The 12,896-nt window shown below is 39.2% G+C and overlaps 1 protein-coding gene across 1 annotated transcript in view; it reads right to left on the bottom strand.

Annotated features, from left to right (window-relative positions):
* Positions 1-12,896, bottom strand: part of RALYL (RALY RNA binding protein like) — a 150,607-nt gene that overhangs the window by 39,819 nt on the left and 97,892 nt on the right. The gene's annotated exons all lie outside the window — the stretch shown is intronic.

The following is a 12,896-nucleotide window of genomic DNA, read 5'->3' as shown; positions in this document are numbered from 1 at the left end:
TGCTCAAACATATAAAGCACAGAAAGTCATCTAAAGTGGTTATTTAAAAAATTAACCAAGATTTTTTTCTGAATCTAGAAAATTATCATCCAAATTACATAGGGAAATAGGAAGTTAAATTAAAAAAATGGTGTAATCTAGAGAAGATGACCCAGGTACCTGTATTAAAAGAAAGGCAAATTAGGCAAAAGATATAAACTCCAAATATCCTAAGTTTAATTGCTATTGATCTTGAGCACATTATACTAAGTGAAGTAAGTCAGAAAGAGAAACACAAGTACTGGATATTACTTATATGTGGAATCTAAAAAGCCAAACTTGTAAAAACAGAGTAAAATGACCATTTCCAGAGGCCTGGGAGTGGAGGAAAAGACAGGACAGATGTTGTTTAAGCTTAAAAATTTTCAATGAGTAGTAAATAAGCCCTAGAAACCTAATGCACAATATAGTAAATAAAGACAATATTGTATTACAGTCATCAAAGTTGCTAAGAGACTGGAACTTAATTATTCCAACCACTAAAAAGAAAGAGAGCAAATGATAGATAGTAGGAGGGGGTGATTAGAAGTGGAGGATTTGAGCAAAAAAACTTAAATTTATACCATGTTATGTGTCAAATATATTTTAATAAAAACAAACAAACAAACAAACAAACAAACAAAATCTCCCAGACAAAATTGCTAGGTTTCATTCATCTCATCTCCCTTCCACATATCACACTGCCCTCTACAATTTTAGACCTTTAACTTCTGCTGGCTAACCTATACACCCATGGCCAGAACTCCCTGAGAAAAAGATGTGATGGACAGACTGGTTTGAGCACTGAAAACTTTGGAATCTTCTGCCATTAATCACACCTTTTGCTCTACCCTGTTACCTCTGCCATAGTTCATCCTTTGGACTGTACAATGGTTTGGATACTCTGGTTTGGCCCTCCACTCTCTTCTTCCTAAGAGTGTTTTTTGTACTTATTACCTGACCCCCTCATTTCTAGCCACTCTAGGTGATCATGCTGCTTGTTCAGATGCCCTGGATCTCAAGTCCTGGGGTTGATATTTCAAGAAAGAGAGAGATGTGGAGGTTTGGGATCAGACAATTATTCTATGCAGTTGACCCTTGAACAATATGTGTTTGAAATGTGTAGGTCCACTTATAGGTAGAGTTTAAAAATAAACACATACAATACTGTAAATGTACTTTATCTTTCTTATAATTTTATTAATAGCATTTTCTGTAGCTTATTCTATTGTAAGAATACTGTATATAATACATATAACATGCAAAATATATGTTAACCATTTGTGTTATTGGTAAGATTTCAATCAACAGTAGGTTATTCCTATAGCTACAGGTTTTTTTTTTAATCCTCATGCAAGGATACATTTATTGATTTGAGAGAGAGAGAGAGAGAGAGAGAAACATTGATGTGAGAGAGAAATAGCAATTGGTTGATTCCTGCCTAGAGACCAAACCCACAATGTAGATATGTGCCCTGACCAGAGATGAAACCCACAACTTTTTGGTGAACCAGACAATGCTCCAACCAACTGAGTCACTCAGCCAGGACTACAGTTAAGTTTTTGATGAGTTAAAAGTTACATGTGGATTTTTGACTGCATGGGGGGTGGTTAGTACCTCTACACTCTTCACTGTTCAAGGGTCAACTGTAAATTGAAAACTGTTCCAAACCTTACAACTCTTCCTAAAGACCAACTTTCTAAATTTTAGTTTATTGTGTTTTTTTTTGTTAATAACATAAATGGACTCTTGCTTAAAATTGATATTACATTGGAAATTCAATTGGTATACATACCCATTTCTTCTCTAGTAGTTTCATAAATATTTTTCTGAGAACCATAATTTTTTGAAGTTGAAAGCAATGTTCCTTTTTTTTCCTTCTAGAATAATCTCTAGCCAAAACAGTATAACAGATTTTCAGAGAACCTATTAGGACTAGACCTTAAAGATGCATAGGCCTCATTTAGTTTTCAGTATGAATTGTTTCAGTTATCTCTGGGGTTCAAGCTAATTTTGCTGATCTTGCAAGCTGGATGCACTCTCTCCTCCTTTGATCAATTGAAGTCCAGATCAAATGTTCTTATAACTAGTTCTATTGTTGTCTTTTGTTTGCTCATTAGTGTTGAAGTTTCCTTGAAACCTGAGCTATTGCCTTCAAAGGAGATAGTGTAGGTGTCGGTCTTTTGTGAAATGAAAACTACAAGTCAATTTTCAGACATATTTTGATGTGCTCTATAGCCTTCACTGAATGCTTTATAGAGAGAAGGGATAATATAACATATTAAGGGTATAGGGTTTGAGATAAATACGTTTGTTAATTATTAGCCCTGTTAGCTGTACTTTTCTTCTCTAAAAGATGAGCATGAGAAATCCTTCAGAAAGTTGCAATATTCTCAAATGAAGAACAGAGGTGAATGTTTTTTATACTATAAAGACTACATGAATACATTATTATAAAAGGCTCTAAATAGTTTTTGAGTTAAATCTATATTGATTACTTGTCAGGATAAATTGTGCATGTCAAAATAATTCATTACTATTAATCATCAAGAATCATATATTCTGGACTCCACTTCCCCCTACACATGGGAGAAAAACCTAGCCAATCTGTGGAGGGACAGAGCAAAGAGCCAACAGTACTCCAGCATATATGAAGACAGGAGACCAAAAATTGCAAGGGACATTGAAAAACCAGAGAGGTAGGTGGGACCTGTGAACAACAGGATACCTGCCGGAAGAAGAAACCCACCAACAAAGGAATTACCAACAGAAAAGAACAGAAGAAAGTGAAGGAGGGAGTGGAAGCCACACTAACCTCAATGCAGGACCTATCCGGAAATACAACTAGATGGAGGAGAAATTACCCAGAACAAACAACTGAACAAGAGCGAGAGAGAATCCTCAAAACTTTGTACACACAGAAGAACCAGCTTCACACAACCTACCCACATCAGTACAATGAAATTCAAGAGGTGGTAAACAGAGTGACCCTCAGTTAACCAGTTGATGGGAAGGACCCACCAAAGAAAGATCCAAAAACAATCAAAGCCCAAAGACAAACACAGAGCCAACATAAATGACAGCCCAAGACCAACGAACTCAGGAGATCAAGGAGACTGCACTACTGAATCTCACAGGTCTCCAACCACAGACGTTCACATCGTAAACCCAGGGAGTCAGAACAGATCAATTTAAGAAGCAGAGGGTAACAAGAAGAGTCTCACAAACAACAGGAGGACAAAGAAACAATCCCCAAGTGAAAGAGAAGGAAGAAGCCTCAGGAAGAATGCTAAATGAAATAGAGGTAAGTCAACTATCAGATATGGAGTTCAAAGCAATGGTTATCAGGAGGATCAATGAGTTCACAGTGAATTTCAGAAACTACAGGGAAGCTACAATGAGCCCACTGCAAACTCTATCAACATGAGAAAGGAAATAGAAACTATCAACAAAGGCCAAGAGAAAAATTAAGAATACAATATCTGAACTGAAGAAGACAGTAGAAAGAATCAAAAGTAGGATCCATAAGCAGAAGATTGGATCAGTGAGCTGGAGCACGAAGTAGAAAAAGCACCCAGAAAGAGCAAGAAAGGGAAAAAAAGCTCAGAGAGAATGAACAGTTGTTAAGGGAACTGCAGAACAACATGAAACATAATAACAGGGATACAAGAAGGAGAAGAAGAAGAACAAGGGATAGAAAACCTATTTGGAAAAGCAATGATGGAAAACTTCCCTAATTTGATGAGAGAAAAAGTCACACAGACCCTGGGAACAGAGAGAGTCCCACTCAAGAGGAACACAAAGAGGCCCACTTCAAGACACATCATAATTTAAATGGCAAAATTCCAAGACAAAGAAAAAATCTTAAATGCAGCAAGGGAGAAAGAGAAAGGAATATACAGGGGAGCCCGGATAAGGTTACAAGCTGACTTCTCAATGGAAATGCTCCAAGCCAGAAGGGAATGGCAAGGAATATTCCAAGTAATGAGAACCAGAGGACTGCAACCAAGGCTACTTTACCCAGCAAGGTTCTCAATCAACATAGAAAGCCAAATAAGGAGCTTCCCAGACAAAAGAAGTCTAGAAGAATACACCTCCACCAAACCAGCTCTGTGAGAGATGCTAAAGAGACTGCTCTAAGGAAAGGAGGAAAAGACAGAGAAAGAGAGGAACACAGGTATAAAAATGGCAAAAAATAAGTACCTATCAATAATAGCCTTAAACATAATTGGATTAAATGCTCCAATAAAAGACATAGCATAGCAGAATGGATAAGAAAGCATGACCCACACATATGCTGCCTACAAGAGACCCAACTCAGGAAAAAACACCTACACAGACTGAAAGTGAAGGGCTGAAAGCAAATTTTCCAAGCAAACACACAGGGAAAAAAAAAAACACCCGGGGTAGCAATACTCATATCACAAAACAGACTTCCAAAAAAGGGCCATAAAAAGAGACCCAGAAAGTCACTTCATAATACACAAGGGAAGAATCCACCAAGAAGACATAAACATTGGAAATATATATGCATCTAATAGGAGAACTCAAATACATAAAGAAAATCTTAGAGGACTTCAAGAAAGATATTGATAGCAACACAATTATAACAGAGGATTTTAACTCCCCACTGTCAAAAGTGGACAGATCCTCCAAGCAAAATATCAGCAAAAATATTGTGGCATTGAACAATGCCCTAGAGGAAATGAATTTAATGAGTCGGGAGTCTTTTATCCCAAAGAAGCTAAATACACATTCTTTTCAAATGCACATGGAACATTTTCAAAGATAGACTACATGATAGGACACAAAAGAAGCCTCAACAAATTCAGGAAAATTGAAATCATATGAAGCAAAAATGAAAATCTCCGACCATAAGGGACTGAAACTAGAAACTAATCCTAAGGAAAAATTTCTAAAACACTCAAAATCATGGAGATTGAATAGCATGCTATTAAACAATGAATGGGTCAAGAATGAAATTAGGGAAGAAATCAAAAGTTTCTGGAAACAAACAAAAATGAACTCACAATAACCCAAAACTTATGGGAAACAGCAAAGGCAGTCCTGAGAGGGAACTTCATAGTGATACAGGTCTACCTAAAAAAGATAGAAACATTTGAAACAAATAACCTAACCCTACACCTACAAGAACTCAAGGAACAACAAAAAAGCTAGCCCAGAGCAAGGAGAAGGAAGGAAATAACCAAGACCAGAGCAGAATTAAAAGACATAGAGACTAAAGGCACAATTCTAAGGATCAATGAACCCAGGAGCTGGTTCTTTGAAAAGATAAACAAAATTGACAAGCCTTTAAGCAGGCTCATCAAGAAAAAAAGTGAGAGTACCCCAATAAACACAATCAGAAATGAAAGAGGAGAGATTACAACTGACACCACAGAAATACAAAGAATTGTAAGAAATTACTAGTAAGAACTGTATGCCAAGAAATTTGAAAACCTAGGTGAAATGGACAAATTTCTAGAAAAATATATCTTCTAAAACTCAATTAAGAGGAAGCAGAAAGTCATTAACAGCAGATGAAATTGAAGCAGTAATAAAAAAAACTCCCAACACATGAAAGCCCTGGTCCAGATGGTTTCACAGGAGAATTCTACAAAGCATTTAAGGAAGAGCTGACCTCTATCCTTCACAGACTACTCCAAAAAATCCAAATGATGGAAGACTCTCAAACTCTTTTTATGAAGCCAGCATCATCTTAATCCCAAAACCATATAAAGACAAAACAAAGAAAGAAAACTTCAGGCTAATATCGCTGATGAACATAGATGCTAAAATCCTCAACAAAATATTGGCAAACAACATCCAAGGATACATTAAAAAATCATACACCATGACCAAGTGGGATTCATTCCAGGGATGCAAGGATGGTGCAATATTTGCAAATCAATAAATGTAATACATCACATAAACAAAAGCAAAGACAAACATCACATGATCATATCAATAGATGTGGAAAAAGCATTTGATAAGGTACAGCATCCATTTATGATAAAAACACTCAGCAAACTGGGAATAGAGGGAGAATTCCTCAACATAATAAAGGCCATATATGAGAGACCTACAGCCAACATCATATTCAATGGGCAAAAATTAAAAGCTTTTCTACTAAGATCAGGAACAAGAAAAGGTTGTCTACTTTCACCACTTCTATTCAACATTGTATTGGAAATTTTAGCCACAGCCATCAGACAAGAAAAGAAAATAAAAGGCATCCAAATTGGAAAGGAGGAAACAAAACTGTCATTGTTTGCAGATGACATGATAGTGTACATAAAAATTCCTACAGACTCAGCCAAAAAACTGATTGACCTAATAAATGAATATGGCAAAACTGTGGGATACAAAGTTAATATCCAGAAATCAAAGGCATTTTTGTATACCAACAATGAAACATGAGAAGCAGAAATCAAGAAAAAAAATCCCCTTTGATTTAGTAGCAAGAAAAATAAAATACCTAGAAACAAACCTAACTAAGGAGGTAAAATACCTGTACTCAGAAAAGTACACCACACTGAAGAAATAAATCAAGGAAGACACAAACAAATGCAAACATATACTGTGTTCATGATCACAAGAATTAACATCATGTAAATGTCCACACTACCCAAAGCAATGTATAGATTCAATGTAATACCTATTAAATACCAATGGCATATTTCACAGGCATAGAACAAATCCTTCAAAAATGTATATGGAACCATAAATGACCTTGAATAGCTGCTGCAATTTTGAGAAAGAAGAGCAAACTAGGAGGGATCACAATGCCTGGTTCCAAACTCTATTACAAGGCCACTGTTATCGAAACAGCCTGATACTGGCATAAAAACAGGCACATAGACCAATGGAACAGAACAGAGAACCCAGAAATAAACCCATGTCTGTACAGTCAATTAATATTGGACAAAGTGAGCAGAAGCATAAAAAGGAATACAAATAGCGTCTTCAACAAATGGTGTTGGGAGAACTGGACAGCTACATCCCCCAAAAAATGAAACTCGAGCACCAACTTACACCATACCCAAAAATAAATTTAAGGTGTATAAAAGATTTAAATATAAGTCAGGACACCATTAAAGTCCTAGAGGAGAACATGGGCAGGAAAATCTCAGATATTTCACACAACAGTATTTTCACTGATATGTCCCCTAGAGTAAGGGACACAAAGAAAAGAATAAACAAATGGGATCTCATCAAAATAAAAAGCTTCTGCACGGCTAAAGAAAACAGTATTAAAATAAAAATAGAACCAACTGTATGGAAAAAACATATTTGCCAATGATACCTCAGACAAGGGTTTAATCTCCAAAATATATAAAGAACTTACAGGACTCCACTCTAAGAAGACAAGCAATCCAATTAAAAAATGGGCAAAGTGGTTGAACATAGAGAGGATCCAGAGGCACATGAAAAGATGCTCAGTATTGCTAGCTATCAGAGAGATGCAAATTAAAACCACAATGAGATACCACTTCACACTGGTCAGAATGGCTGTCATAAACTAGGCAACGAACAAGTGTTGGAGGGGATGTGGAGAAAAGGAAACCCTAGTGCATTGCCGGTGGGATTGTAGACTGGTACAACTACTATGGAAAACAGTATGAAATTTTCTCAGAAAACTAAAAATAGATCTGCCTTTTGACCCAGCAATTCCACTGCGGGATTATATCCTAAGAACCCTGAAACACCAGTCCAAAAGAACCTATGCACCCCAATGTTCATAGCAGCAGAATTTACAACAGCCAAGGGTTGGAAGCAACCTAGGTGCCCATCATTAAATGAGTGGATCACAAAACTATGGTATATTTACCCAATGGAATTCTATGTAGCAGAGAGAAAGAAGGAGCTCCTACCCTTTGTGACAGCACAGATGGAACTCGAAGGCATTATGCTAAGCGAAATAAGCCAGGCATTGAAAGACAAATACCATATGATCTCACCTTTAAAAGGAACTTAATAAAAAAACAAACAAGCAAGCAAAATATGACCAAAGACACTGAAATAGAGGACAGGTTGACAGTGATCAGAGGGGACAGGGGAGGGAATTTCAGGGTAAAATGGAAAGGATTTACAGGAACAAGTGTAAAGGACATATGGACAATAAGAAGGGGGGGTAGAAATGGGAGGGAGGTGGGGAGGGCTGTGGGGTGGCCTGGGATGGGGGTTAAAGTGAGAAAACTGCACTTGAACAGCAATTAAAATAAAATAAAATAAAAAATAATCATATATTCCAAAGACAACTTGTACTTTGAGGTAGCCCCTTTATAGGGCACTGATCAGCATGGCAATGGCTAATGTAGCCCAGTACTGACCCAGAAAACCAATCAATATGAGGTGGCACACAGGAGTCAGGTGTGCAGATCAGTTTTCCCATGGGGAATCAGGCCTGCATTGTGCCTAGGCTGCTATGAGATTTGCTGTTGCTGAAAGTCCCTCACTATGAGCTAAGACTGCAGATGTTTAATGTATGTCTCTGAAGCAACTCCCTAAAGTCTGTGCTAAGGTGTCCCAAGGACAAAATGTAACCAAATCAATCATTTTTATAGTTCCCTTGCATTTGTAACTTTTTTCTCCTTTTTTGTTATCTAAGAAGTAGATAAGAAGTAATCACTTTGTTATGTAAGAAATAATCACTTAGCTAAATCTAGAAATAATGAGAACCTTCTTTGATGTAACGTGACTGGAAACCAATAAAAGCCTGTCCAGGCAAGGGTCGACATGGCTCATAGGCACTCTCCCCTTGAGACATTGGCCATGCTGTCCCTTTTTCTCCACAGAACTAGGTAGTCCATGTGAATTTGTGTACCTCATGCACAACATGCAGACTCCAGAGTGCTGGAGTCTGCATCATCTGGCTCTAGGAACAGGGACCCAGAGGCTATGAGCTGTTGTTGTGGACAACACACCAATGTGGTTGGAATGCACATCAGCCCAGGTAAGGGTCAATCACACCAGGTGATTTTCGGTAAGGTAGTAGGGCGAGTTGGATTTCAGAGGAAAAGCGTATTTTTCCAAGGTTACTCTCCTTTGTGACTGCACTCTTTAGTAAGCAGAAGCCTTGCTCTCTCTCTCTCTCTGGCAATTGCCACACCCCGTGGGCATGGGTCAAGCATTTAAGAGCCACAAGGGCACTCACTGCAACAAAGGCACTTGTGGGAGGAGGAGTTGGACTTGGACCAGGAAAGAACACTAGGTTTCCTGCCAACTGCAAGCAAAAGTCCATGCAACGAGAAGCACACTGTAAAAACACTCACAAGTGCATCCCTGCAGTACAATCCCTAATCAGGTTTTAAGCTTGGGAGAGAAAGCAATGCACTTTCCTTTCAATTAGCTTTTTTTCCTTACAAGCACCTCTGCACATTCTTTCTTTAAAAGCTGCTTCTTGCAGCCCTTTTGATTTTGTCTTTTCCCTCTGCCTGTCTGTAAACAGAAAAGCAGATAGATAGTAAATGAGTGTTTTGGTTTCAACTGGATTCCGAAGATTGCTTTTAGAACTCAGTGATAGTCACAGGGTTATTTATGAGTGTTTCAGCTTCTTGCTGAAGCACTGAAGATCAGAGGCATTCCTCCCTCCACTTGAGCTCTCAGACATTCCTATGTGAGTAGGGGCCTTAAGGAGGTGTCTGAGGTCAATCCCCGAGAAGTGAAGGAGCCTCACAGGGAATCCCAATCATACTAATTTAACTCTTGACTCATCCAGGGAATCGTGATATAAATGTTGGTCACCTACTGCTTCGAGACACCCTCTTGCAGTGTTTTACACTTGGGGGAGAACCTGAGACCCATAAGTGGGGTTAGGGTACCCAAAATATTTGGCACCCCTCCCTGAAGGTTTTTCACCAACAGTGCATTTTTGACCCACCACACTATATCCTCCAACAGCTAGCTAGATAGAATTCAGCTTAAGTGATGGAGTTTGAAAGGACAAACTTGAAAGTAAAAAGGAACCTCTTAATAACAAGAATGGGCTCTGGTTTATCTAAAGAGCAGGAAGTTTACCTGCATGCATTACACCAGCTTCTCCAGGGATCACGCTATGCCATGAAAAAATGGCATTTCATTCTGCTTTTACAAACAATAAAGGGATATACCCTGCTTTTCCTGATAAGGAAACCTTAGATATAGAGGTTTGGGAAAAGGTAGGCAATAAGCTAAAATCTTTACAGGACAGTGGTGCTTCAGTCAGAGCTCAAAACTTCTTAACTTGGGGACTATTCGGGACTGCTCTCATGCCTATATGGGCTAAAAAACCAGAGTTAGTCATACAAAAGGATAAGGAGTCTAGTTCAAAGGAAGAAGTCATATATAATGTAATAGGAGAATGGGCCACAGAAGTTCTGCCTACAGTCCCACTGAAGGACCTCCTGTATAGTCATCATTCTTTGTCCCAGCTCGGAGCATTCCTCCTCACAGGGCGCATCGCCACCAAGAAAGCAAGAAAACTCATACAGATATACTATCAGGTCTATGCAGCAGTGCCTTCGGCAGACAGTGAAGGCTGGGAATTTAGATGACCTTTCGGCCTTCCCCATTATAACGAAGGGCTAAAGAAATGTCCGTGAGCTCTTTCCCTTTTCTCTTTATAGGGATTTGAATAAAGCATTAAAGAAAATGGGCTTCAGTGTCCTTTTACTAACCGGCTATTTCAAGCCATTACTGACAGTTATAAAATGGCCCCTTATGACTGGATTGCCCTCACTAGGACTGTTTTGACTCCTGCTCAATTTACTATCTGGCATTCAGAATACTCTCAAAGGGCCAGCACCCAAGAGGCTGAGAATGCACAAATAAATAATCCTGTCACCCTCCCTATGCTGCTTGGGTCTGGTGAGTTTGCTATTGCTGCGAATCAAGCCAGGCTTAACCTTCATGCTTATGGTCAGAGCACTCTGATTGCTCTCAGAGACATGAAAGCTGTGACTGATGCTCAGGCCAGGGAAACTTCTTCCTTCACCAGTATCCATCAGGGTGCTATGGAGGCATATATTGACTTTATTGATTGCCTCCAAGAAGCTATTGAAAGGCAAATAGATAATGACAGAGCAGCCAAAGCTCTTTTGTGGCAGCTAGCTTATGAAAATGCTAATAAGGGCTGCAGGGCCATCATAGGACCCCTGAGAACTACCACCAAAGACATCAGTGAATTTATCAAGGCTTGACAAGATGTTGGCACACAGCAGCATAAGGCCTTTCTCTTAGCTGCTGCAATTAAGGGAGATCCCAACTGTTATAATTGTGGAAAGCCTGGTCACCTACTCAAGGACTGTTTGTCCACACTGGGAGGGGGGAAAGGTAATTACAAGCTTCCCCTAAAGAATTTTCCATACTGTGGCAAAGTCAAACATCGGGCAAATAAATACCGCTCTAAAGTTAACAAAAATGGCCAGCCCATTCAGGGAAACTCCCAGGGGGGGCGCCTGCTCCAGCGCCCCCAACCCCAATTGGAGCTTTCAGAATAGCAATCAATATCAGAGAATGCAGGGAAATGCAGTTTCCAACCTTCATGCAGCCACCTGTGGGAGCGCAGGGCTGGACTTGGTCACCACCAACGAGCTCATCTTAAAGGAACAGGATCAAGTAATTGTAGCTCCTACTGGTGTCTGGGAACCTCTACCCCTGGGAACAGTTGGTCTAATTTTAGGGAGATCCAGTATTACTATGAAAGACATTTTTGTTCAGCCAGGAATCATTGACTCAGACTATCAAGGGGAAATTAAAATTATGCTTAAAGCATATGGCTATCACATTATTCCTGCTCAAACGTGCATTGCCCAGATGCTCCTACTCCCCTACAAAGTCTCAAAGACTCAAAATACAATGAGGAGGAAGGAAGCTTTGGCAGTATAGACAATCAATCAGTTTTTTTGGACAGAATCAATTGAGTTAATAAACCAATTTTACAAGTAAAAATAAAAGATAAAACTTTCCATGACCTCATAGACACAGGAACTGAGACCTCCATTATCTCAAAACAATTTTGGCCTCTTGAGTGGCCTTTAACAGACAGCAGAACACCTGTCATAGGCATTGGGGGAGCCTCTCAACCACAAGTCAGCATATGGTCTCTTAGATGTTATGGGCCAGAAGGTCAGGTAGGGAGAATTCGACCATATATCTTGCCTATGCCCCTTAACATTTGGGGATGTGAGCTCCTCAGTCAGTGGGGTATGCAAATCTCTCTTGCCACCTTTTCTCGAAAAGCTACTGCTCATATAACTCCCCTGCCACTTACCTGGCTCTCCAAAACACTGGTATGGGTTGATCAATGGCCACTTAAAGGACAGTGACTTGAATAGACCTACTTCTTAGTTAAACAACAATTAGAAGCAGATCATATTGAAACCTCTAACAGCCCCTGGAATACTCCTATTTTTGTTGTACCAAGGAAATCTGGCGAACGGAGGCTTATTTACAATCTCAGAAAAATCAATGAATCCCTACAGTCCATGGGCCCCCTATAGCCAGGAGTCCCAAATCCAGCTTGTATTCCCAAAGATCGGCAGCTTTTAATTATTGACCCAAAAGATTGTTTCTTTATGATCCCTTTAGCAGAAAAGAATTGGGAGCATTTTGCATTTTCCCTCCCAGCCATTAATAACTCTCAGCCTTTATAGCAGCTTCAGTGGAAAGTTTTACCTCAGGGAATGCTTAACAGCCCAGCTATCTGCCAACATTTCATTCATACAGCCATTCAGCCAGTAAGAGATCAGTTCCCTAATTCTATTATCTATCATTATATAGATGACATTCTGATTGCAGCTCTCTCATAAGATATTCTCGCAAAAACTACCTCCTTTCTTAAAAACTCCGTGGCCTCTGCTGGACTAGTAATTGCTCCAGAAAAGATCCAGGATTCA

Source organism: Phyllostomus discolor, chromosome 7 (genome assembly GCF_004126475.2).
Source record: "Phyllostomus discolor isolate MPI-MPIP mPhyDis1 chromosome 7, mPhyDis1.pri.v3, whole genome shotgun sequence".
NCBI lineage: Eukaryota > Metazoa > Chordata > Mammalia > Chiroptera > Phyllostomidae > Phyllostomus > Phyllostomus discolor.
This window is presented reverse-complemented; position numbering and strand designations above follow the sequence as displayed.